Genomic DNA, 27555 nt, shown 5'->3' with positions numbered 1-27555 from the left:
GGAGGTCTTCAGCAGAGTGGGCAACGATGGCTGCATCATCTGCGAAGAGGAAGTCCCGCATGCATTTCAGTTGGACTTTGGTCTTTGCTCTCAATCTAGAGAGATTAAAGAGCTTTCCATCTGATCTAGTCCGGAGATAGACACCCTCGGTTGCAGTTCCAAAGGCATGCTTCAGCATGACAGCAAAAAAGATCCCAAAAAGTGTTGGTGCGAGGACACAGCCCTGTTTCACTCCGCTTCGGATGTCAAAGGGGTCTGATGTTGAGCCGTCAAAAACTACAGTGCCTTTCATTCCCTCATGGAAAGATCTGATGATGTTAAGGAGACGAGGTGGACATCCAATCTTGGGAAGTATTTTAAAAAGGCCATCCCTGCTAACCAGATCAAATGCTTTTGTAAGGTCTATGAAGGCCACTAAGAGTGGCTGTTGTTGTTCCCAGTAAGGCTTTTCTTATCATGTGTGAGTTAAAGTTCTTTTGTTCTTTATCCTTTTTATACCATAAATAAGCATGCCAACCTAATTGCAAATCGTGTCCTTCCAAGATAACTAGTCTATCATTTTCTAGAGTTATCCATTCTTTTGATGTAGGAGTGTCCTATTACTTTTGATTAGTTGAAAGTTCCAGGGCCCAATACCCACAAGGGTATTGAAGGAACTAGCTGAAGAACTCTAAGAAACATTGTCTACTATTTTCTTGAAGTTATGTAGGATGGGTGAAGTGCCAGATGATAGGTGGAGGGCTTACATAGTCCCTATCTACAAAAAGGAGGAAACTGGGAACTACAGCCCTGTCTACCTGATGTCAATCCCAGGGGAAATTCTAAAACAGATTATAAAACACTCTTGAAAACAATGTAGCAATACCTAGAAGCTAACACAAATGCAGTAATAACTAGAAGCTAACATAAATTTGTCAAGAACAAATCCTGCCAGAATAAACTCCCTCTCTCTCTTTTTTGATTGAGTAAGCTCCCTGGTGGATGGTGGGAAGGCTGTTGATGTAATATATCTTGACCTTAGAAAAGTATTTGACAAACTCTCCCATGATGTTCTGGTTAGCAAGCTAACTAAATGTGTGGTGGATAGGACAATGTTCAGGTGGATACAAGTTGGATATTAGGTGGATACACAGAAAATATTTACCAACAACTCCCTCTCAAACTGGAAGGAGGGAACAAATAGGTGCCTTGTGTCCATTTTTAGGAAAAAGCCAAGATAAAAATGTTTCAAATATATAAAATAAATAATACAATAAGTGGAGTGCCACAAAGCTCAGTCCTGAGCCTGGTGCTTTTCTACATTTTTTTATTGACTCGGGTGAGGGATGAGGAAGTGCAGAGAATGCTTATCAGATTTGCAGATGACACAAAATTGGGTAGAATATCTGTTGGGTGGTTGGGCTGTCCGACTTAGTAGTTACTGTTCTGGGCTATTGTTTGTTTGTTTGCTTGCTTGCTTGCTTGCTTGCTTGCTTGCTTGCTTGCTTGCTTGCTTGCTTGCTTGCTTGCTTGCTTGCTTGCTTGCTTGCTTGCAACATTGACTTTCTGCCTGGAATGGGTATTGGAATGTTGTTCTGGGGTGTGTGTGATTTATGGCTGACTCCACCAGTCCCCTCTAGCTAGAGGGTGCCAGTGAATTTGATTGAGCTGTCCTACTCAGAAGAAATCGTTCCTGGCTGATTCTCACACTATTGATTTTCTGCCCAGAATGGGTACCTGAATGGGGTTTGGGGTTTTTTTTTGTTTTTGTTTATTTGGTGTGTGTGTGTGTGTGTGTGTGTGTGTGTGTGTGTGTGTGTGTGTGTGTCTAGTTGGATGGGGCTGGTGCATTTGACTGAGCTGTCTTACTTCAAAATCTATTGTGGGTTCCCTACCCCCATATTGATTTTCTGCTCAGAAAGGGCACCAAAATGTTGTTCTTGCAAATGATTTGTGGCTTCCATCTCATCTAGTCACGTTTTTTACACATTTGGATAATCCTACTCATCCTAGTTGCTGTTCCAAGCCATTGTGTTCTATTCTGGCAGGTTTGGGAGCAATGATGAGTTAATTGAAGAGTAACGTTCATAGGATTTGAGGTCTAAAATATTGTTCTAATATTTGTCCAGCACATCTCACTATTTTTGGCATCACTTTTTATAACAAAGTCTGGGTTGCAGCCCATTCCAATCCAGCTTTTACCTCGTTGCAGCTTAATGCCCTTGCTGGTGAAGTCTTCACAGGGCACATGCCATTTTGCACATTAATTGTAATACACCTGTTCCACTTGGCATTTGTTCCAGCAATAATGACCAGAACACCTCAGAGAGATCACATGGTATTTCCCACAAGATTTATCCTGGAAAATAATTTCTAATTGAGAAATCTTACTGCAAGAAGAAAAGAGGGATTTGTTTTTTTATATATACAGTATATGTATATATACTGCAAATTTCACACCCTTCATCTGGTAAGCAGTGGGTAACCTTCTCAGAAGTATATCACTCCATAGTATTAAGAGTTTCTCAGTGGTATTTGAATAGCTGTTAATATGTTTAAAGTGTGGACATGGGTCAAAGATATAATTTATCCCATTAAAATAGGAATGGTAATGTTTAGGAACAATAATTCTAGACTGATACAGGTAGAGAATACTTCTCTTGGCGTGACTCCCATCTAAATGCCAGAGAGAAATGATGTTAAAAAGCGGCATAATGTTTTAGGGACGTGGTGGCGCTGTGGGCTAAACCGCAGAAGCCTGTGCTGCAGGGTCAGAAGACCAAGCAGTTGTAAGATCAAATCCACGCGACGGAGTGAGCGCCTGTCGCTTGTCCCAGCTCCCGCCAACCTAGCGGTTCGAAAGCATGCAAATGCGAGTAGATAAATAGGTACCATCTCGGTGGGAAGGTAAACAGCGTTCCGTGTCTAAATCACACTGGCCATGTGACCATGGAAAGATTGTCTCCGGACAAACGCTGGCTCTATGTCTTGAAGAGCAGGATGAGCGCCGCCCCCTAGGGTCGGACACGACTGGACAAAAAAATTGTCAAGGGGAACCTTTACCTTTAATGTTTTTAAACACTGGATAAGGAACTGTGTTCCTTTCCACACATTCCATTCCTTCATGCAACTCATGACAGGCCATCGTGCTCATCCCAACTCATATCTGGCAGAGTCAAACTGGAACAGCATGTAGTGCACTGATTGTGCAAAGGGGAAAGAAATTGTTTCTCCCAGATACATTTTGGGGTGAAATTGAACCAGCCCCATTGAGATGGGCAGAGGTGGGAAACTTGATTTTAAAAATCCCTCTTTCTTTCTTTTCCTTTTCGTTTTTAAAGGCAAGCTAAAGAAGCAGTTAAAATTAATGAACAGTGGGCAAAAAAAGTACAATAATGTCAGCATATTTCCACTGACCTTCCTTTGGAGCCATCTGTCTAGTTGCACGGCTCCTCCCCTGCCCCCCCCCCATGGGACCGGGTGAAGAGTTCAGCTCCAACACGGAGTACCCCTCCCCCTACAACTGTCAAAACTATTGTATTCGGGCTCTGGCATGTGTATCATTAAATTCCACACCACCGAGAGAGAAGAGAAGAGGGAACTGTAGAAAATGTCTGTGTGATTTTGCATCAGTTGACTATGTACAATACCGTGAATTCTCTCTCATCCTTTTTGTGAAGCACTGCTTTCTGGCTGCTTTTGAACACTAATCAGAGAGCAAAGAAGCAAGAGTGCTTCATAGGATGCCCAAGCATCAACAGTTCTTTGGGCTATCAGGCTTATGGGTCATATAACTACATAATTTTTGTAGCTGCTTTACCTACCTTACTTAATGTTTCTATCATCTAGGGAGCCTCCTATGTAAATATGTCTTTCTGTCAAAAATTCTCCCTTATGCTGGCTACAAACATCTTTCAAAATTGTAGGTAATAAGGAGTCAGAACTTGGAAGAGCACCTGATAGATAGATAGGTAGATAGGTAGGTAGGTAGGTAGGTAGGTAGGTAGGTAGGTAGGTAGGTAGGTAGGTAGGTAGGTAGGTAGGTAGATAGATAGATAGATAGATAGATAGATAGATAGATAGATAGATAGATAGATAGATAGATAGATAGATAGATAGATAGATAGATAGATAGATAGATAGATAGATAGATAGATAGATAGATAGATAGATAGATAGATAGATAGATAGATAGTGCAGTAGTGCAGGGGCAGAGACAGGACTCAAGGACTGGGTTAGCTGTGTCAACATTGAATGTAATTTCAGGATCAGGGACCAGCATTATGGTTGCAGAGTCAACAGGTAAGGATGTGGTTGCAGGACTCAGCACTGTACTTATTAAGCCAACAGGTCATATATGGATGCACGGTAGGGCACAGGCTGGAATCCTGGGGACCCTTGGTACTTCAAGGTAGAGCCTGCTTGTCCCCTGGCACTGTGCCAAGTGAGAAATGACTTCAGCAATGTATGATGGTGGGGACAGAAATTGGTCTTGTTTTCATGCACATTTGACGCCTGATTGACAGTCCATCTTAAATAGTCTAGAAGGTGACAAAAGAGGTATAAAAATATGTTCAGAAGTTACTTTAGTTGCCTTAGTTATATCTTAGGAGACAGTATGCTCAATTGCTGTTCTGTTATGCCGTGCTGTAAGGGATATACTCTGAGATTATGCTGATGCCACACAATTGTGTAAGTATTAGGTAGTTTAGTTAGCCCTCTTCTCTTTTTGTGTGTTGCTTTGTACTGTTCCTGCCTCAGACTTTAATTGATTGTTTGCTCCAGAATACTTTTGATATCTTTTTGAAATGTCTTTTGCCTTTTTCACTCTCTTTAATAAAATATAAACATTTCTCCATCCCATTGTTTGCATTTTTGGATAAGAGGGTTTATGGTACTTAAAATTAGGTCTTGCTTGAGCATCTACAAGGAGCTTGTATGTTTTATGGGTGTGGTGGCAGTTCTACCTTACAGGGTTGGAGTGAGAATCAAAAGTGCTTAACCTTGTGGTGTTGTGTTTTTTTAACTCCCCGAAAGCACTGCTTAGTCAGATCAGACTAGAATGTTGGGACAGGTAGCCACCCTAACCATCATCACATTTAACTCTCCTGGACTCAGCCACTCCAGGATCAACAGGGTAGTGCAGCTCAGTGGTTAGAGCAGGACTCCCTGAACCTGGTGGTTCTGTCACAGTTGCCTGTAATTAAAGTTCACAATTCCATGACATACATTAGAATTAAGAATACATAGCACCATACAACAGATATTCTCAAGGCACCAAAATAATCACAGAAGTCAAATAACCGGTGATGGGGAAAAGAAAATGTTTTGAAACTTTATCTTTTCCCTAAAGAATATATAACATTTTCACTGCTACAGTTCAGCTGCATGAACTCCCTTCCTTTGGCTATCACATTCAACCTGTCACTGGGAAGAAAAACATGTACTAGTCATGAAATTCATTTTCTGCTAGTGTTCTTCCAGGTTCACTACATGGATGGTGTTGAATTTAGGTAGAAATCTGAGATACTCCTCCTGTTTCATGTACTGTAGTGGTGTCTAGAATTACAAAACAAATGCTGGCAAGCTTCAAAAAGTGATGTCTGGGTTGTGTTTCATTTGCTGTATCACAAGTGCAGTTGAAAAAAGTTACTTTTTCGGACTGCCACTTCCAAATGTGAAGAAGGAAGAAAGACAGCACACTCTAAATACCTAAAGGGTTACTTAGCCTAAATACTTTTCATCTGCTACCCAAAAGGGCAGGGCTAACTCTAAGGGACTTAGGTGATATGATACCATCTTTTATTGACCCACCTAGGAGTAGGTCAGTCAAGAGGAGCAACATCTGAGTTGATAGACATGTAGAATGTTGCACTGTTAAACAAACAGGAAGCCAATCAAATGGATGAGGAACAAAGGAAGCTCCATTATGGAGAGGTGTTCCATTTAGCCCAACATGAACTCCATCCAGCAGTGACTTCCCAGGGGATTCTTTCGTAGTCCTACATAAAGATGCTGAGGATTGAATCTTCTGTATACAAAGCATGTGCTCTACCACCAAACTCTGCCTCCTCCCCCAATACAGCACCTGTTACTCCTTGAAAGTCTCCTTTCTATATAACTAGCCAGGCCTCACTTTGGTTGGCTTCCAAAATCAGAGGTCATTGACTTCTTACATGGTATAATGGTATGTAAGAACTAGAAACGAGAAACTGTATAGCATATAGGGGAGGTGATATTTAATACATGGCCAATACGAGATTCTGGAGTGTAGCATGGACACTCCTTATATGCAACACACTGATCTATTTCAAATATTAATTGACTCACAGCCTTGAGGTAAACCGGAATCTATGTTGCTTTCATGTTCATTATTTGACAAATCGTTTAGATTAGAACCTATGATGAAATTCTCATCAAAATAATGTTTTGATTTGGTCAATATATTAATATTGGGACATGAAAAACTGATCCCACAGATTTCACTATATGGAGGTTCCCCTTAGATACACATGGTGGATTATGGGTCTGTTTCCCATGCCAATGCCAGTAGCCCTGTTGGAGTGGTGACTCTGGCAAGGCCAGTATCATCCTGATCCAGACTATCAACATGTTTCCATCTACTGCATTTATATCGCACCTGTCTCCCAAAACTGGGCTCAGGATACCTCTCAATAAGATTATAAGACAGGTAGTATGTTAGGTATCAGGCTGCACAGGTAGAGGTTGGGAGTTTGATTCTCCACTGTGCTTCCTGGGAGAAGAGCCAGTCTATGTAGTCATGGGTAGGGTACAGAGTACCAGAAGATGGAAATAGTAAACCACTTCTGTGTATTCTCTACCTAGAAAACTAGGGAAAGGGTTGCCATAAGTAACTTGATGCCACTTTATTATTGTACAAAAATACCAGGCACAGCCAATCAACATTATAAAAACATTGACTGATATTATACAACAGATACAAGTTTTAACCAAAACACTAAGTATCTGTTAAATATTAGCACAGGATGCATGCTGTTACTAATATTGCTGTTTTTTTGTAGCTCTGAAGGCGTTATTTCTGAGATCTGCAACCACTTATAGCAGTCTGTGAAATTTCTTGATATTTTTCCCAAAGCCTCAATGACCATGGGGATCACTGAAGTGTGTTTCATCCACAAGTGAGATGTTTTGATTGCCAGATCTCTGTATTCTGTTGGTTTTTTTCTGATTTTTTTTAATTTTTAGCTCTGGCATCCCCTGGAATTTCAATGTCAATGATCCAGACATTTCTTTGTTCTATTATTACTATGTCTGGTGTGTTATGTTCAAGGTGTCAGTTTGAATCAAGAAATCCCACAAGATCTTGGTTTCCTCATTCTTCGACAACTTCTTTACCTGATGTTCCCATGAGTTTTTGGAAACTGGCAAATTATATTTTTTGCATAATGACCAGTGTACTAAATCCTTGAATCTTAGCTTTCATTTGAATGTTCAGCCTGGAGGCAGGTGGTGCATCATGGCCTCTCCCAATTTGAAGAGACCCTTGTCCAGCAGGCTGAGGCAAAGAGGAAGTCCTGAAAGCAGCAAAATCAGGGAGCTGGACAGGGGACAGATTTTTCTTCAGTGTGGAAGGGATTGTCACTCTCGAATTGGCCTTATCAGCGACACTAGATGCTGTTCCAAGATCTCCATACAGAACACGTTACCATAGTCTCTTGAGACTGAAGGATGCCTAATCTAATCTAAGCTTTCATTAAATTGATTTGGAGTGCTTGTTCTCGTGCATATTTTTATTAGCTTTTCATTCCAAGAAAAAAACTACTTACTTTTAATTTTTTTAAAAAATATGTTTACTAAGATATTGCGTTTAATTTTAGTTGATGAAATAAATTGTTTGTTAAAAGAGGTTGGGTGATAATAAAGGAGAGGTGGGAAGGCACGAGGATTTCTGAAAAATCAGAAGGGATGATGATGCCATCAGGTTTGGGAACCACTGATCCAGAGTGCTTAATGTACAGGAAGTATGGTAAGTTGGTCCCGTTGATGCATAGAATCACATTCAGTTCATGCCTCCTTCATAAATTTTGAACGAAATAGAACTGATAACCTGCCCAACTGGGTTCATCCCTCAGAGGTTCCAGCTCCCTTTATGCCAAATTAGACTGGGCCCTGTTTCTTCTCTTTGTATCTCTCTGTGTCTCAGCATTGTTCTCGGCATCTCTAACCCTAGTCAGGTTTCAGGGCAAGTCTGTGGAGATTTGCTGGAAACTGGCCTACTTGGATTGATGCACATGACCAGCATCCGCTAAAAGATAATGCAGGCCTGAGTTTTCGCTGTTAAGTGCCGGTCACATTATTAAGTTGCGGCCAAACCAGAAGAAAAGACTCCTGAGACATCACTTTCTCTTCGACAGGTTCATTTTCTTCTTACCGTAATCTCCATTATAAATGAAGCACTTTGGTTTCAGTTTAAAGAGACATAAATCCTACAGATTGTCCAGTAATGAATCCACTGATTTCCCTGTTCATTATTACAGGAGTTAATGTGCTATAAGGTTATCAGTAAAGTCAGATGATTTAACCTCCTCCTCCTGCTGCTGTTGCTTAACCACCAAAGAGACCTGGGTAGCACTGACAGGCCCAAAGAACTGAGTTCTTGTAAGAAAATCTGGACTAGCAAACAGAATGAGGTTGTAAGGAAATGGAATGATTTCCATTTTGTTCCTTACCCCCAGCTTACATGGCCAGAATTCCTTCCTGGTGAAATGGCTCTACTACTGAAGTAACCTCAGACATGAACAGCCAATTCTGTAGAGGCACAATTTTTGTTTTCTGTACTCATAAAAATACTTTGCCACTTAAAAGCAAAAAAAGAAAAAGAAAAATTAAAAGCTGGATCTAGACACATGCACAATCTTTGGACAAATGGATAAAACCAATTCAGGATGATTTGTGAGATTCTGAAGTGTCTATGAGGAAGAATAAGGGCATGGCACAGAGTGAAGCAACACCGCAATGGATCCTTCACATCCCATTTAGCACTCAGAAGGTGCACAGAAGGTCACCACACAATGCAGCACCTCTGCTGGCCATTTCTCAGAGCTGCAAAGGAACAAGAAAGGCTCATGTTGCAGTCTGGAATGTTGCTATTTTTCTTTGTTCTCTCATTCAGCTTAGTTTACTAAACTTTACTGAAATAGTATTACACTATTGGGGTTGAATGTCTAAGTGAGTGTGAAAGGTCAATTTTGTATGGTCTTTGACTGGATAGGTCACTCAGTTAAGGTACCGTATTATCTCTCCTTGCCCCCCAGGTCATAGCTGGAGATTGGTAATGTTCATTTCAATTCCATCAACTATACTAATCCTGTTACTTAGCATAGTAAACAGCACTGGATGAGGCCCATTGAATCAACAGGGGTTTAGTGAGTCAACTGTTGCATAAGTTCCATTGATTCAATGGAAATCACAACTAGATTCACATCTAGTTGTGATTTACTATGCTAAAGTATGTTGCAATTAGGGTGGGTCCATTTGAATGAATGGAATTTACAAAAGAGTTGACTCCTTTGTGAATTCAATGGGCCTATTCTAGTGTGATTTACTGCACTAAATAGTAGGATTTTGGCTCTTGAAACAACTTCAGTTTCTTTGTATATATTTTTCTAGAACATGGAACTGAAGATGGCAGAACAATGCTCTGGGACATACAACACAACCTTTTCACTGATCATTTTTTTGATAGTGTCAGCATTCCATGCTTGTTATATGCATTTTTCTTTTTAAAAATAGCTTTCCATGTCACATAGTTTACAAGTGACTCTTATAGAATCGCTGTCTGCTTTTTTTTAATTAAAAAAAAAACTTTTTTACAAGACTACTTGCTGCATTCAGCAGTGATTCTGACAGAGGCATAAGCAAGTTTAATGAACTTAAGCCTTTTATATTCATTACATTTGTGGCATGTCAGAAACAATGCTTGGATATCTGAACTATAATTACAAGGAACAAAAAGAAAAGAAAAACAGAATGTGCTTTTTAAACTACATAAGCCACCCTGCCCTTAACTCAAAAGGCAGTTGTACTCAGTGAGCTTTCAAATGCAGCCTTAATCCAAGGAAATGTTCTGTTATGCATATAGTGTAAACATACTGAGTTTCTTTGGTGCAGCAATTTCTATCCTTTCTTACTAAAGAAATGCCAATGTTTTGTGTGTTTATGGACACTCTGCAGCATAAGCAGCTCCTTCATCTGCTGGTCACTTGTATATTATCTATACATTGAGAAATCTCCTTCAACAAACAGAGGGAAGGAAACTATCCATTTTTATTAGCTATAGCCCCTTATTTTTGCAGAATCTATGTGCTGATGTTGTCAGTGTTCCTTGATTCAAATTTCATTAATTCCCAAACTTAAGGAACTTTTTTAACTGTTGGAAATACACCAAAAAAGCATGGAGGTACATTTGGACTGTAAGATCCTCAGTATATAGTGGACAGAATACAAGGCTAGGATCCGGGAGTTCAAATACCCACTTAGCCATGGAAATTTACTGGAGTGGGAATTGGAACTTGTAAAACTATTCCTTATTCCTCACTTATCTCAAAAACCCTACTAAGGTCCCTATAGGTTGGTTCTGACTTGATGGCATATACATGGTGATCAGAAATACAAGAATGTTGATTATCTTGTGCCTAAATTACAATGATCAGATGTCACAGTGCAGGTTGCCATAATTGCCTGCAATGGCACATGTGCTCAAAGATGATGCAGTCTTCGCAGAGTAGAGAGTGTTGTGTTATGTTCTAGGCAAGAAAAACTTTTTGTCAATGGTTTACTATAGGCAAATGTGTCAGACATGGGTGCATTTTATCCCCTTGTCTGTGCAATCTGTACACAGAACATATCACATGAAAAGCCAGATTAGATTCAGATGAAGGAGTGAAAATTAGTACACTAATTTAAGATATGCAGGTGACACCATGTTATTGTCACAATTTTTTGCCAACTATAAAGCTATGCTCTAAGGCCCAGGCATTAATAGGGCCACTTGAGTCAGTTTGCAAGACTGTAGATGATGCAGGAATACATGTGAGGCAATGTCCAAACCAAACTAAATCTGGACACATTTATTAAAAATATTACAGTGAGATGTCACTTTTGCCAGGACAGGATGCACAGCTGAATCTTTGTCTCCTCACCCTGCGGAATGTAAATAGGGGGATAAATGCTTTTTTCCCTTCTGGAAATATGAGTAAACTTGCTTAAATTCTATGTGAAAACTTCAAGCAGAGATAGAAATGCTTTTTAAACTGTAAAAGTCTGGCTGCTTATCTGGAGAATGTACTTTCATTTTCCCTCAGAAAGAATACCAGTGAAAAGTTAACCAGGTAATGAATTGTTAAAGACTGCTTGTCTTCCTGTGCTTTAAATCTTTTCTCAGCTTATGAGAAAAAAAGAGATAAGAGAGCTCAAAGTTGGACACGAGAACTGTCAGAGAAAAAAAAACCATCAGATCGTAGTCTTGAATGTTTAAGACGAGTGGAGGAAGAGTCCCCACCTCCTAAAGAAGCTTCTGGAGAAACTTGGGAAGCTGTTGGAAAGGAGGAGGGAGGAGCTACCTGTGACAAACCCAGACCTACTGGGATATGTCACACAGTTACACTAAGCTGCCACCAACCATTCCCTTTAAGAAGTCACACAGACCAGGGATGGATTTTTAAACAATAAAAAGAATAAGGTTTATTTAAATACACACAGGGAAAAATAAACAATCAGGTGAATAACATAAAGTAACGTGGCTTATTCTCACTCATACAAGCATACAGTTTGGTTCACACAGAACCCTTAACTTGAAGCACAGACCCTGAACCTATCAGTTCTGGCTAACCAACAGACACCTGAACCTATCAGGTTGGTACTCTGACACACAGAAGTACCCTGTCTGACAAACAGACTCCCACAACAGCTTCTTCTTCCCAGCTGCTGCTTCGTCACAACCCAGTGTCTCTCAGTGTCTCCTAGTGTGTGTGTTCACCACACACGCTCCACATATTTATACAGTACAGCCCCTCCTCCTGATGTCCCGCCTTCCACTCCCCATAGGATGGAACTTTCCCTCCAAACCCATGACAGACAGGTAACATCAGTGCTGTATGTAACACCTCCCCTCTTTATAAGTTGTTTTGTAGGGGGAAAGCTAACGTGCTTTTCACCAAAAAACAACCTGTATAAAATACACAACAACAGTTATACATACCATATTATACTCACTTATACTTACATCCTAAGTTAAACATTTACCATTTAGGCATTTAAACATTTACCATTAACATTACATCAATTTACCTTTATTCATACAAACCAAATTCAAAAATAGGTACATTTAACTTTTTGTCATTATTATATACACATAGTCCATGTTCTTTCGCCGTCTTCATTCTTCAGGTCTTCTTGATAAGGCGTCAGCAACACAGTTCACTGACCCTCTGACCACCTTCACTTCAAAGTCATAGTCCTGTAGGTTTAAAGCCCACCTCATAAGTTTGCTATTGTGGGTTTTCATTGTCTTTAACCATTGCAATGGTGAATGGTCAGTGCACAGAACAAAATGTCTTCCCCAGATGTAAGGCTTGGCCTTCTGGATCGCGTAGACTATGGCCAAACACTCCTTCTCCACGGTTGCCAAATGTCTCTCACCTTTTTGAAGTTTCCTACTCAGGTAGGACACTGGATGCTGGTCACCATTCTCCTCCTCCTGGCACAGAACTGCTCCTACCCCGCTGTTAGACGCGTCGGTGTAGATGATGAACTCCCGGTCGAAGTCTGGAGCCCGCAGGACAGGATAGTTGATTAACGCCTCCTTCAACCTCTGGAACGCCGCCTCACAGTCGCTGGTCCACGGGATGCGGTCATCAGCCTTCTTCCTCGTCAGATCGGTCAGCGGAGCCGCAATCTCGCTAAACCTCGGGATGAACTTTCTGTAGTAGCCCACCAACCCAAGAAATGATTTGACCTTTTTCTTGGTGTTGGGTCTAGGCCAATCACGAACAGCTTCTATTTTGGCCTCCAGGGGTTTTATCACTCCTCCCCCTACCATATGACCCAAGTATTTTATTTCTGGGCTACCCAGCTGACACTTGCTGGCCTTTACTGTTAGCCCTGCTGCACTTAACCTCTGCAGCACTAACTCCAGGTGTATCAGGTGATCTTCCCAGGTATTACTGAAGATCCCTATGTCGTCAATGTAGGCCACTGTAAAGTCACTGAGCCCTGCCAAGGTCTGGTCCATCAGCCTTTGGAATGTGGCTGGTGCATTTCTGAGACCAAAGCTCAGGACTCGAAACTCATAGAGACCAAAAGGGCTGCAAAAGGCAGTCTTTTCTTGATCCCTGGGATCAATTCTTAATTGCCAATATCCCTTTACCAGGTCCAATGATGAGATGAACCGACAACCCCCTATGGTTTCAATCAGGTTGTCTAGCCTGGGCATTGGGTAGGCATCAGGAGTGGTTACACGGTTTAATTTCCTGTAATCAACACAAAACCTAATGCTCCCATCAGGCTTGTCCACAAGGACTATCGGAGAGGACCAAGGACTAGAAGAGGGGACGATTATGTTCTCCCTCAGCATCTCGTCCAGCTCCTTCCGCACCTTGTCCCTATAGGGTCCCGTTACTCGGTATGGGGATACTGCCTGCGGGGGTGCATCCCCTGTATGGATCCGATGCATCACTCCCTTCACTATCCCCGGCTTGTTGGAAAACACCTGTCGATATTTACTAAGCAGCATTTTTAGTTCCTGCTGCTGGTCTCTGGTGAGTGCAGGACTGATCTTTACCTCCTCTGGGTTGTATTTTACTTCCCCTCTACCCTCCCAGAAGGGTAATTCAGCTTCCTCACTCTCAGCTGCTTTTATCGCGAATAAAACCCTCTGTTCCCCTCTGTAGTAGGGTTTTAGGGCATTCACATGAACCACCCTCCTTGCTTGGTTCTCCTCCTGCTCTATTAGGTAGTTCAGGTCTGACATCTTGGAAATGACCCTATATGGTCCTGCCCATTTGAGCTGCAGTTTATTCTCTCTGCAGGGCCTAAGCCAAAGCACTTCCTCCCCTGGGTCAAAGTGCCTCTCTCTAGCTTTGTGGTCATACCATGTTTTCTGTCTGACCTTCTGAGCTTGCAGGTTTTCTGCTGCCAGCTCTAGATTTCTCCTTAGGTCATTCATCAAGGTGTCTATGTAAGTCACAACGTCTTGTGGGTCATCCTGGGTGATCTGCTCCCAATTTTGTTTGATCAAATCAAGGGGCCCTTTCACCCCTAAGTGTGCAGCAGACATGTCAGAGTGACCCCTTTGTAAGATCATGGGGCGATACTTTTCAGGTACCACCAGCTGACTTCTGATCCCATCTCCCCCTTTTGAGATATTCCTCAGGGTTTCTCTATATAAAATCCCCTTTTTCTCCAGAAATCTCACTGGGGTTTCAGGTGTTAGCTGGGCGTCAGTCACCTGTTCAAAACACTTTTGGAGCGTGGCGTCTGCCTTTTGCTCCTGTCCAAATCTGCTGTCTGTGGTTAAGGTTTCCACCACAGCTTCTGAACTCCCCTCTGCTTCCGTCTCTGGCTCATCATTACCCCCCTGAACTGTCTCTGTGGTGGCTTGTGAGCGTGTAATCACTAGCACCCGTTTCACATGTTCAGCCAGGTCATTTCCCACGAGCACGGCTGCTGGCAGAGTCGATGAAATCGCTAGCCGCCAAGCTCCCCTCCAGCCTTGAAAGTTGACAGGTACCTCTGCTACTGGCAGAGAGATTACCTGCCCCTCAATCCCTGCCACCTTCATGCTCTCATTTGGGATTATAAACTCCCTAGGAATGATATCTGGATGGCACAGGGTTACCTGGGAACAAGTGTCCCGCAGCCCCCTATACTGACGGTCAAGTATTCCTACGTCCACCCCGGCTGTCTCAAACAACTGAGAATCTGTTTTTATCAGCAAGCAGCGCTTTACCTCCACAAGAGGACCATTTTCCTCAGCCTGATCAGCAGAGGTAGCTGTTTCAGACTGAGTAGCCATGGCAACAGGCTCCCTCAGTGACACTGAGCCTTGCTCTTTCTGGACACAGAACACAGCTTTTGGCTTGGTCCCACTAGAATTCTGAGGCACCATTCCTTTTAGCTGCTTTAATTTCTCACACTCTGAGATTAGATGACCCTTTCCCTGACAGAAATAACATTTTCTGGTGTATTTTGATTCTCTCTCATCTTGTTTTGGTTTTCCCTCCAAAATCTGAGGTCTTAGTTTCATGTCTGAGGGCTTCCCTTCACCATGGGCCCCTCCCCCTTGCTGGCTTTTCCCTGGTCCCTGAGAGTACTTGCTGTAGGTTTCTTTGGGTTTACCTACAGATTTCCCCTCACCCAAGGGCTTTCTTATTTGGGAAATAAAATCTGCGATCTCTGCGGCTGCTGCCACAGATTTCGGTTTCCTTTCCCTCACCTGGAATTTCAATTCCCCATGCAGGACTGAATAGAACTGTTCCAGTGCTATCAAGTCTTTAAGCTGCTCATAGGTCTCTATTCCCTCCTGCGATAGCCATTTCTCAAGCAGCCTCACCAATTGGGCCCCCACTTGGGTAAAAGTCTGTTCTGGTTTTTTGGTGAGGGACCTGAATCTTTGTCTCAGCTGTTCCGCATTTATCCCATGTCTGGCAAACACCAGTTTTTTAAACTCTGCAAAATCTTTCATCAGTTCCTCAGGCATCTCGGCATAAACCTCAGCCAGGCTACCACTGATTAAAGATCGCATGATGGTCATCTTCTCAGTTTCCCTCACTGAGAAGTCCACAAACGCTCTTTCCACTAAGGAAAAGAACACCTCAGGACAATCTCCCTTGTGGTACACAGGGAATTTCTTCAGGTCAGCTTTAGACAATTGGCCTCCCTCAGAATCCCTATTGTTATTATTGTTCTGGTTCATCAGTTCCAGTTTTCTTAATTCAAACGCCATTCTTTCTTTTTCCAGAGCAATTTTCTCTCTCTCTCTCTCTAATTCAAATTGCCGCTGTTTCTCTCTTTCCCTTTCCTCCATTTCAAATTGCCTCATCCTCAGTTCATGCTGTTGGGCTATGAGCAATTTTCTAAGTTCTGGGTTCTGCTCTCCTGTGCTGTCACCCTGCACTGAGCCAAATTCATCCTCAGAACCTTGGTCAATCTGGGGGTCTTTCACTTCACTCATTTCGGCCATCTGGCTTCGAGTCAAGGGCATAATCCCCCCTCAGAACAGGCTGCTTTAAAAGTCAAGCCTCAAAATAAAACGACCACTTTTTTCCTTCTTGCCTCAGAACCAGCTCTCCCTAGAGATTGCTGCTGTTCTTCAGCACTAAACTTGCAACAGTATCGAGTCAGAGCCTACCCCCCTCTGCTGGGCCTCTCAGCTGGCAAGCTAGATCACTGTTACTACGCAGTTTTGCCTCAGCTTTTTCCCGCCAAAACTAGGCTGCCTCAGAGCACCTTAATCTAAGTCTCCCCAGTTGGCACGTTCTTCCACTAGTGCACCTCCCCGTGAGGTACACCTAGAAGATTACCTACGCGCCTCAGACTGTCCCTGACTAGACCCCCCTTGCTCTGGGCACACTTGCCAAGGCTTTGCTGGACCACTGGACAACTGGACCAGTCGTATCCCACCCGCTGGACACCAATCAATGTGACAAACCCAGACCTACTGGGATATGTCACACAGTTACACTAAGCTGCCACCAACCATTCCCTTTAAGAAGTCACACAGACCAGGGATGGATTTTTAAACAATAAAAAGAATAAGGTTTATTTAAATACACACAGGGAAAAATAAACAATCAGGTGAATAACATAAAGTAACGTGGCTTATTCTCACTCATACAAGCATACAGTTTGGTTCACACAGAACCCTTAACTTGAAGCACAGACCCTGAACCTATCAGTTCTGGCTAACCAACAGACACCTGAACCTATCAGGTTGGTACTCTGACACACAGAAGTACCCTGTCTGACAAACAGACTCCCACAACAGCTTCTTCTTCCCAGCTGCTGCTTCGTCACAACCCAGTGTCTCTCAGTGTCTCCTAGTGTGTGTGTTCACCACACACGCTCCACATATTTATACAGTACAGCCCCTCCTCCTGATGTCCCGCCTTCCACTCCCCATAGGATGGAACTTTCCCTCCAAACCCATGACAGACAGGTAACATCAGTGCTGTATGTAACACTACCTCTCTGAGCAGTCTTACTGAAACCAGCATGGAAAAAAATTCTGAATTAACTGTCCGTGTAAAAGATCTGGCCAAAGATATACCATGCCAGATTGATAAAAAAACTGGAACAGGTTCTCTACAAAATAGACTCTTTAATAAAAGAATTCAACAGATGAGAAAGGACTTGAAAGAAGTCCAGGGTCAAATGCAGATGATGAAGGAAAGCATAGAGAATACGGAGGGCACAGTACAGCAATTAGAAGACTTCCAAGAGAAAACAAAGTTACAACAACAGAAGACAGATGATTTGTAAAAGAAAGTTATTTATTTGGAAGATAGCGCAAGACGTAACTACATCAAAATAATGAATTTTGAACATCAAAAAGGAACTGATTTTAAGCAGGAAGTGGTGGCCTGGATTAATTCTATAATGACCTCCCAGCATCTGGCTGAAGAAGATATAGACAGAATAAATACATTTTGTTGGGAATCCCTGAAGTAAGAGATCAAGACCTATAATATTGAAATTTTTCAACTATGTCAAAAAAAAAGAGCAATTTCTCAAGGCCATCAAAGAAAAAACAGAACTGTTAGTTTCTAGGTTAAACCCAGTTCAGCTCTATCAGGATTTAAGCAAGGAATCTATACAGTGGAGGAAAACGATGAAACCCTTTACATCAATTTTAATCAAGAATGGTCGGAGATAGAACTGGGGTCATCCTGTCTTTTTAAAATTATGGAAGGATGGAGTCCTTTTCAAAATCTACTCTTTTGAAGAAGAGAAGGCAAAGATTTGTTGATTTCATGGGGGCTTTGGCAAGAAGATGAAGGCGACCAAGGTGCGAGCAAGTAGGCCTGCAGGGAATGGAAATTTGAAAGAGAGGATATCTTGACTGGGAAAAATTATCAGATGTTATTGGATGTATGAAGACTCCCCCGTCCCCCCTTTTAAATATATATTTGTTTTTTATTAAATATTGTCCCTTTTCCCCTTTTTTATTTTTTATTTTATTTTCTTCCCCTTGCCTTTTTTTAACAAGGTCCTTTTTTCCCATGAGTTTTTTTTTCTCTCTCTCTCTCTCTCCTGTTTTTTGGGGGGTTGAAGAAGTGAGAGGAAAAGTTAAGGGATAAAGACATAAATAGAAACCAATATGTTAAATGAAAGAAAAGAAGGTATTATATATTATACTTCCCTCACTACACATAATCTCTTTTCCTCCCTCCCATTTCCCCATCCCTCACTAAGATTTGACACAAGCTCATATAGAGTAGGGTGAAACAGGAATGAAGACTTGGCGGGGGCCCAAAATGTTGTGGTTGGCATCTCCCTCCCTCCCAGAGCTTGCGTCAAACCTTAGTGAGGTGTGGAGAAATGGGAGGGAGGAAAAGAGATTATGTGTAGACAGGGAAGTTAGGGATAGGAGATTAGATAGAGATGTAGGTGAATATTTTTTGGGGGGATGAGGTGTTTTTGTTTTTGTTTTGTGGGATGCACAAAGGGACCAAATAAAAGACAGCATATAGAACGGATATGGGGAAAAATATAAAGGTAGCTACTTTAAATGTGAAAGGCCTAGGGTCTGTAACAGCGAGAAAGAGAATAGAATCATTACTGAAGAAAAAGAAGGTTGACATTATTTATCTACAAGAGACTCATCAATCAAAGGATGGAGTTATTAAAGAATTATTATTTGGCTAATCAGTGGAGGTTTGTTGGGGAAATTATATATAACCCAGAAAGGATAATTTGGTGGAAAATGGAATAATCAGAATTACAGGTAGATATTGAAAAATATCCATTTGGTATGGTCAAGAAATATAAAATAAGTGAAATTAATAACCTGTTTTTAAAGACAATGTTAAACATATGGTATAAGTACAGAAAGAACTCATGTCCATTTAACTCTCCACTAGGATTAGTGACTGAAATAGAGAATTTCCCTGTCAATATGAAAGTTTATGTGGAATTATTTAAAAAAAAAGTGATTAGATTGAAAGACTGGTTGTATAAAATGAGACTGAAAGATCAAATGAAACAAATCCTTCAGAATAAGAATATTTCATGATTAAACTATATGCCATTAGAAAGATGTACCAATGAATGGGTAAAGAAATATAATAAGGGTAGAGAATACATGAATTATGGACAATTTCTATTATCGAAGATATTCAGATCACTGATTCAGTAAAGGGTGCAGTGAATAAAATTTATAGATTCCTGCTTGACTTAGAACAGGGGTCAGGGAACATTTTTACCTTTTACCCCTCCCCCAAAAAATAATTTACGTTGACATTACCCCCCCCCCCCTTGGCTCTTGCCGTCCACGGCCAATTCCCGCCCCTCCTGCGCTCGCCCGGGACCTGTGGCTACCATCCAGGCATCCAGTCTGGAGCTGCCACACCACTGGGAAAGCGCGTCCTTGGCGAGAGGAGGTGGGCACCGCAGGGCTGGCAGGTCCACTGGCCATGAGCTCAGGGAAGGCGGGGTGGGAAGGGGGCCTCCTTGCCAGTGCACTGGGCAGGTGGGTGCAGGAAGGAAGGAGAGCCCCGGCCAGGGGTCCACCGGGCAAAGAGTCCAGCTGGCCTGGTCCACTGCCTTCCCCCCACACACACTTTAGAGGTGAGGACGACAGGCAGGTGCCATGTACAGTTCCTCGCCAGGGCTCGCTCTCCCCGCAACGGAATGCCCACCTACACACAGCATTGTCGGAAATAAAATGCCTGGGGGTAAAATGCCTGCAGCAACCATCCCCATTACCCCCAGGATTTTCATTTTTTACCCCATTTGGGGTAATTTACCCCTGTTCCCTGACCACTGACTTAGAAGAAGAGAGTGAGAAAGAAGGATTGAAGTTAGTGTGGGAACAAAATTTAGGAAAAAGAATAAATGATGAAGAATGGAGGAAGATATGGAAAATGAGGGCTCTAAGATTTATGTCAGTGAGAATAAGAGAAAAAAATTCAAATTGGGTTTAAGAGAAAATGAAATAAAATTAAAGTGAGTTATCTGAATGTCTGTTGGAAATGTGAGAAGGAAATTGGTACATACTTTCATATGTGGTGGGAATGTGAAAAAGTACAAAGACTTTGGAAACTAATCTTTAAAGAACTAAATGATATATGAATAGAATTTAATAGAATTTAATCCTGTGATTGCTTTGTTATCAATATTTGAGAATGTGGAATATGATAAGATGACTAAAGAATTGATCACCAATTTATTAACAGCAGCTAGACTAACTAGGCAATGGAAATCAAAATCTGAATTTCAAATGGATGAATGGTATAATGAAATATGGAATACAGTGGTGCCTCGCTTTACGATTGCCCCACATTATGATGAATCTGCTTTATTTATTTTATTTATTTATTGGATTTATATACCGCCCCATAGCGCTACAAGCACTCTCCGGGCGGTTTACAATTTTTAATTGTACAGGCTACACATTGCCCCCCCAGCAAGCTGGGTACTCATTTTACCGACCTCGGAAGGATGGAAGGCTGAGTCAACCTTGAGCCGGCTACCTGGGATTTGAACCCCAGGTCGTGAGCACAGTTTTAGCTGCAGTACAGCGTTTTAACCACTGCGCCACGAGACTATCTTTTTGCGATAGCAATTGCGATGGTCTAAATGGGGGAATTTCGCTTTGCGATGATCAGTTCCCTTCTTCAGGAACCAATTTTTTGCAAAACGATGTTTTTCTAACAGCTGATTGGCGGTTTCAAAATGGCCACCGGGTAATTAAATGGCTCCCCGCTGTGTTTAGGGACGGATTCCTCGCTATACAGGCAGCGAAAATGGCTGCCATATGGAGGATCTTCGCTGGACGGTGAGTTTTTACCCCATTGGAACGCATTGAATGGGTTTCAGTGGGGTTTTTATTTTCGCTTTACGATGTTTTCGCTTAATGGCGATTTTCCTGGAACTGATTATCGCTGTTAAGCAAGGCACCACTGTATAGCTATAAATGATAAGCTAACTTGTAACTTAAAGGTTAAGAAAGGAGATGCAAAAGAATATTTTTATGATATATGGGGCAGATTTTTGGAATATGTGTTAACAAGAGGAAAAGGTAAAGCTCCAAATCAAGAATCAATGCAGTTCTGGAGAAGAGGACAATAAAAGAAGAAGAATAAAGATGGAGGAAGAAGAGGATTACTGGAAGAGGTCCCATCTGTGGTGGTGGGGAACACAGTTAATTTGTATTTTGGTTTATGTATTTTATGTTTATGTTATAGTTATAGTAAAATTTTAAAAAAGTTAAAAGAAATATTATAGTATGTGCTGATGCAATTCTATACACATCTAGTTAGAAATACTAGTACAGTGGTGCCTCGACTTACGACCATAATCCATTCCGGAAGATGGACGTAATTCGAAATGGTCGTAAGTCGAAGCACCATTTCCCGTAGGAATGCATTGAAATGTAATTAATCCATTCTGGCTGAAGAAAAAAAACACACAAAAAAATCACTGCCAGATTCATTGGAAAGGTGATTAATCCCTTCCGGATGAAGGGGGAAAGAAAAAAGAAAAGCAATCAAGCATGCAAGACCCATTGGAAATGCACAGAAAACAAATGGAACAGATTGGAAAAGCACAGAGAACATAGGGGACAGGTTGGAAATGCAAAGAAAACAGAGGGGAAAGCAAGGGAAGCATGTAGAACCCATGGGAATTGGGGGGAACCCCAAAAGCAACCAAACCCCCAATACCCATTGAAAATGGGAGGAAACCTAATCTGATTTTTCATATGTTCTGTTTACAGACTGTACAGATAAGGGGATAAAATGCACTCTTGTCTGACACATTTGCCTATAGGAAACCATTCTGTCTCTCCATATTCTATGCTAACAGCAGTTTCTTATCCACTTGTCCAAGTTACATATCAGGACAATCAAGTGCTGAGAGACATCCATTTTTTTCAGAACAATGCATTGTTTCTCATGATCTACACAGTCAAAGGTTCTGCTGTAGTCTATAAAGCACAGACTGATCTTCTTTTGAAATTCTTGTTGCTCTCCAGTAGCCAGCAAATATTTGCAATTTCATCTGAAGTGCTTCCTTTTTGAAATCCAGCTTATACATTTGGCACTTCTCACTCCATATAAGGTAAAAGGTGTTGCCTTTGTTACAACACCTTGAGGATCACTTGCATGAGAAATTAAAGCAGTGCCCTATAGCCACTGCACTCCATGGCATCTCCTTTCTTGGGGATTGGAATGTATATTGAGTGTTTAAAAACACATAAAATTAAAACCATTGTACTAAAACCTGAGCAGGTCTGGATACACAACCCCCAAAGGCTCTAATAAATCAGTATGTTTTAACTCGGTGCCAAAATGATGCCAGTGTCAGAACCGCTTGAACCTCCAAAGAGAGGGCATTCCACAGTGATTCTCAGAAAATATGTTATCTCTCCTGAATAATTCTGTCTCTTAGAAATGAGCTTGATCTTTCTTGTATTTTGGTGCATTGTCCACCTCCTCCTGGTTTCCCTACGCAACCACTGGATTGATGGCTTCTCGGTTCCTCCTTTCAATGACTTAAGCATGTCTGCTTGAAGACATTACCTTATGGCAAGTTCACAGATGACTTTCTCTTTGTTTGTCAGACATAACTACTTCCCCATCACTGTAGTAACCTCTTTAGCATTTGGAGAAGATTAAACTAAATGCATCTTGCCAACGGCAAACAGTCAAAGGGTAACTTTCATTTTAATTACTGCAGACATGAAAAAAAGAAGCTCTCAGAAAAGTCTGTCAATTTCGAGCTATATATAACTCTTTGAGGAATTCCTTAGCGATTTCCCTGCTTAAACAGATTTCCGTTAAAATACATTTGTTTTCTGGGCCTGGAATTATTGTAAAATCAAATGCTCATTTTTCAAAGGTCTCGTCTGATTTAGAAATGTTGGCATGGTGTGTAGCAAGCACACATTCCCTGCACTGCTCAGGCTTTATTGAATTGCACCAAGAAAAAGAAAAGGGATAGGTTTAAACAAAAGATCGACTTTGCATTATAGAGCTAATGCTCTTTGCTCCCTTTACAAAAGCTCATTACTGCAAAATGCACTCAATAGGCAACTGGGCATTCTGCCTCAGCCTTAGTCAAAAGAGCATAAGAAAGACTGCAGAATTAGATCAAGAGTCCATTTTCTCTCCTGTCCTGCCTTCAACAGCAGTGAACAGATATCACCAGGAAGTAGGGAGTGCTTACCTTTACGCCCTGATTCTTGAGGCACTCTTTGTCCCCAAAAAACTTCTATATGATCTTAGCACTGGGAAATGACCAATACTTTCATGACATAGCAATGGGGCTCCTGAAATGGTTTGATTGGTCACTCTTGGAAACAAAACTCTAGACTGGCTAGATCATTAGTGGAGGGACATGTGGACCTCCAGCTATCATTTAACTCCAACTATCATCTACCCCATCTAACATGTGACCTATGGTCAAGATGACAGGAGCTGTTCTCTAGCATCATCTACAGCAGAGACAGATTAACATGTGGTCCCCAGGTGCTGAAATATCCCAAGGGCCAGACATTCCCCACCCTGATTTGGAGAACCATCAGTCTCCTGCTGCTCTGATCCTGCAGGGCTCTTCTTGTTTTCCATGATCCATTTAATTAATATGCCTAATAATCATGGCTACCTTTTCCTCTATGAATGAAGTATATTTCAGTCTGAGTCATCCATTTTCAAAGTCATTGATGCCAGTGGTTGCACCAACATTGAGGAATCCATGGCCAAAACAGATAGAAAAGGAAAACAAACAGAGAGAAAGAGAGAAAGAGAAAGAGAAGCCACAGACAGAGAGGTTGGAAGGGAAAGGAGTCATGGGGACAGTGGGGGGACACACACAAATGCATAGGGATGTGGGCAAGTCTTTGGGTTTCAGCCCCAAGCCCCAAGTTGGAGTCCCTATTAAAAACAAGCTTTGTTTTTAAAGGGAGGGAGGGGTTCTGAGTCACATGTTGAGTCTGAGTCATTGGGAAAACAATGAGTCAAGTCGCTGGTGCAAATTAAGTCTGACTTGACAATGAGTCTGCAACTTGAGTCTCCATCTCTGTAAATACACACACACACATACAGAGAGAGAGAGAGAGAGAGAGAGAGAGAACATGGAGAGACAGGGAGCTAAAGCTCAAGGGATGGGACCACACAGAGTGACAGTGAGGTACTCTAGAATTTTTTATGACCATAGGGATCTGAAGCAACTCTTTCCCCCTCTTCTTCTTGCTTGCTTGCTTAGATAAAACAAGCCTGTGTTGCTGTGTTGGTGTACTTTAAAGTCATGTCCACCTACTCAAAAAAAAAAAAAAAAAAAAAAAAAAGCCCTGATGAATTTTGTACTTAAGTGCTGTCAGGTTGCCTCTGATTCATGGCAACCCTATGAATGAGAGATCTCCAGAACATTTTGTCCTCAACATTTCTGCTCAGTTCTTGTAAACTCAAGCCTGTGGCTTCCTGTACTGAATCAATCCATCTTGTATTTGGTCTTCCTCTTTTCCTATTGCCTTCCACTTCTGTCAGCATTATCTTTTAGAGAGAATCCTTTCTTCTAGTGATGTGCCCAAAGTGGGACAGCCTCAGTTTCAACATTTTTGCCTCCAAAGATAGTTCAGACTTGATTTGATGTGGGACCCACATGTTTGTTTAGGACCCACTTAATTGTCCAGGACAACGTTCCCTCTAATTTTCCAGTACACTGTATGGAGGCTCTACCCCCTGTGGTTGGGATTCTGGCTGCTATCAACAGCAAATTGATGAAAACAACAATTTGGCCGTGTGTGCCCAATGCAGAGCTGCACACCCACGTGTCTGCACACCTTAGAGGGAATGTTGGTTCAGGATATTGGCAAAGCTCTCCTCCAGGACCACATTTCAAACAAATCAATTTCTGTTTCCTGTCAGTTTTCTTGAGACTTACTTTCAGGTATATGTGATACTATAGCCTAGACTCCCCAATAGTTTCTTCTTCTGAGAATTTCAGTGTATTGTGAGGTATTAAACTTTTATTTTAAAACACCAGAACATTCAGTCCTCAAAACAACAACAAGAAAAATAATAATAACAATAAACCCTCCAAGTTTATCAATATGAAAGATTACTTCTGTATCCACAATTCAAAATGCAAAGAAATGGCCTGGCATTACTTGCAATATCATGCCCACATTGTCAGCAGGAAATAGAATATGAAGCTTCACAAAGCAAAGGACAGTCTGAATTGATTGATTGATTGATTGATTGATTGATTTGATTTGATTTGATTTTTATACTGCCCATCTGGCTACCCAGGCCACTCTGGGCAGTTTACAATTACAAAATATAAAACAATAATACACAAACAATCAACAGCAACCGAATCAACATAAAGACAAATAAAATAATCTAAAAAAATTAAAAAGTATGGCAAACGGTAGAGTGTATAATTATTAAGAGTATCGCTGTATCAAGGTGGTCTAAAGTCCAGGAAGGCCTATCTGAATAGCCATGTTTTTTGTGATCTTTTAAACATTCCCAATGAAAGGGCCTGGTGAATTTCGGGCTGAAGATTGTCCTACATTTGCAAGGTGATGGCCAAGTAGGCCCATTTTCTGGTCGTCGTTCTTCAGGCCTCTTTTGGGTTCTCAGCTGCCTGGCCTGGGAAGTTCTTATAGGATGGTCAGATCTAGTCAGAAGGAGGTGTTCTGCCAGACATCGAGGTCCCAAACCATTTAAGGTCTTATAGGTTAATACCATCACCTTGAAGCTGGCACAGAAGCAGACAGGTAATCAGTGCAGGTCAGCCAGGGTAGGGGAAATATGTTGGTATCGCCTTACCCAACTCAACAATCTAGCCGCTGAGTTCTGGACTGCTGAAGTCTCCATAACAGCACAAAGGGCAGCCCCATGTAGAGAGCATTACATTAGTCTAATTTCAAGACTGCCAATGCATGGATCAGTGTGGTGAGGGACTTGTTGTCAAGGTAGGGGTGCAGCTGGGCAGTCCACCTTAGATGGAACTAGGTGACATGGACCACAGACGCTATCTGAGATTCCATAGATAATGCTGAGTCCAGCAATACACCCAAGCTATGCACCTCATCCGTCGTAGAAAGAGCACCCCCCCCCCCGAAAGAAAGCGAAGCACCACTGCAAACACAAGGGGCACCTACCCACAGGATTACTGTCTTGTCCGGGTCCAGCCTCGGTCTGTTATCCCTCATCCAGTCCAGCACAGCATCCAGGCAGCACTCAAGAGACAGCATGGCATCCACTGCAGAGGGATGGAAGGAGACATAGCGCTGGGTGTCATCCACCTACTGGTGACACAAAGCTCCAAAACTCCTGATGACCGCTCCCAGTGGTTGTTACCCCAAATGGATTACTGTTCTTCATATCCTGGGGAGAGGGACCATGAGAGGAGAGAGAAAACCCAGCCAGACTACTGACAAGAAGATGATGCACCAATAATTTTGGGTTGAGCACTATTCATGTAACATTCATTGATGAGACATAAGACATAGTAAATAAGACAAAAGGTACCAAGAGGCCTCTCATTCATACTTCACATTCACACAAGTTACTCAGTTATCCAGATGTCCCTTCTCTGGGGGTGGTCAGTCCTCAGAAAGGGTAATGGGGATTGTTCCAGCGATGTTCCAAAGCCCACCTGTCTCTTCATGGGTCATCCTTCTTATAGGCATAGAACTCCCTGGTGGGCAAGCAGGGGGTCAGGACTCTGATTTCCTGTGCAGATACAATCTGTTGCCATGCAGAATGCTTCCTTTCACATGTACAGTTTGTTCCATGTGCCACAGACTTTGCTTCAGCTAGCCTGCTTCCTCTTTCTTAAGCCTACTTTCTTCAGTTTTAGTTATATTTGGACTTCGTGCTCCAGTTCACTTCCCTCTTGTCTGGGCAAAACATGTACAAAAATCCAAACCTTTGCCCACATAGCAGTAATAATGAAACTGTCTCTGTCTGCAACTTGCATCTTCTTCTGCTGTTCTGTATTAGGCATTCTATCTCATCTTCCCTTGCAATTTTTCCATCTTCTTATTAGGTCTGTGGTGCTGGTCTTTCTGGAACCCACACACACTCTTGTCACACTCTGTCACTCCTAACATGGCCTCATATATATATCAAATAGAATTGGGGAGATGATTGACCCCTGTAGTACTCCACAGTTGAGAGTCTATGGAGCAGACAGCATCTCCCCAAGCTGCACTCTCTGAGGACGGTCCTCCAGGATGGTCCCCCACCCCAAGAGCCTCCCCAGGAGGATATGGTGGTCGACAGTATCAGGTTGAGGAGGACCAACAAGGACGTTTTGCCCTTATCGACCTTCCTCATAAGATCCTCTTGCAGGGCGACCAAT

General features: G+C 42.0%; 1 long non-coding RNA gene across 2 annotated transcripts in view; it reads right to left on the bottom strand.

Annotated features, from left to right (window-relative positions):
• The window catches only part of LOC144588829 (uncharacterized), a 34337-nt gene extending 7214 nt beyond the window's left edge, over positions 1-27123 (bottom strand). The window contains exons 1-2 of one of the 2 annotated variants that reach the window (XR_013544553.1): positions 26848-26975; positions 26351-26451 (exon numbers count right to left, since the gene is read on the bottom strand). This is a non-coding gene — a long non-coding RNA (uncharacterized LOC144588829). Of the gene's footprint in view, positions 1-26350 lie in introns of both variants that reach the window. The other variant, XR_013544551.1, reaches the window with a different exon arrangement.
• Between the last annotated feature and the right edge of the window lie 432 nt (positions 27124-27555).

Source organism: Pogona vitticeps, chromosome 4 (genome assembly GCF_051106095.1).
Source record: "Pogona vitticeps strain Pit_001003342236 chromosome 4, PviZW2.1, whole genome shotgun sequence".
NCBI classification, from domain to species: domain Eukaryota; kingdom Metazoa; phylum Chordata; class Lepidosauria; order Squamata; family Agamidae; genus Pogona; species Pogona vitticeps.
This window is presented reverse-complemented; position numbering and strand designations above follow the sequence as displayed.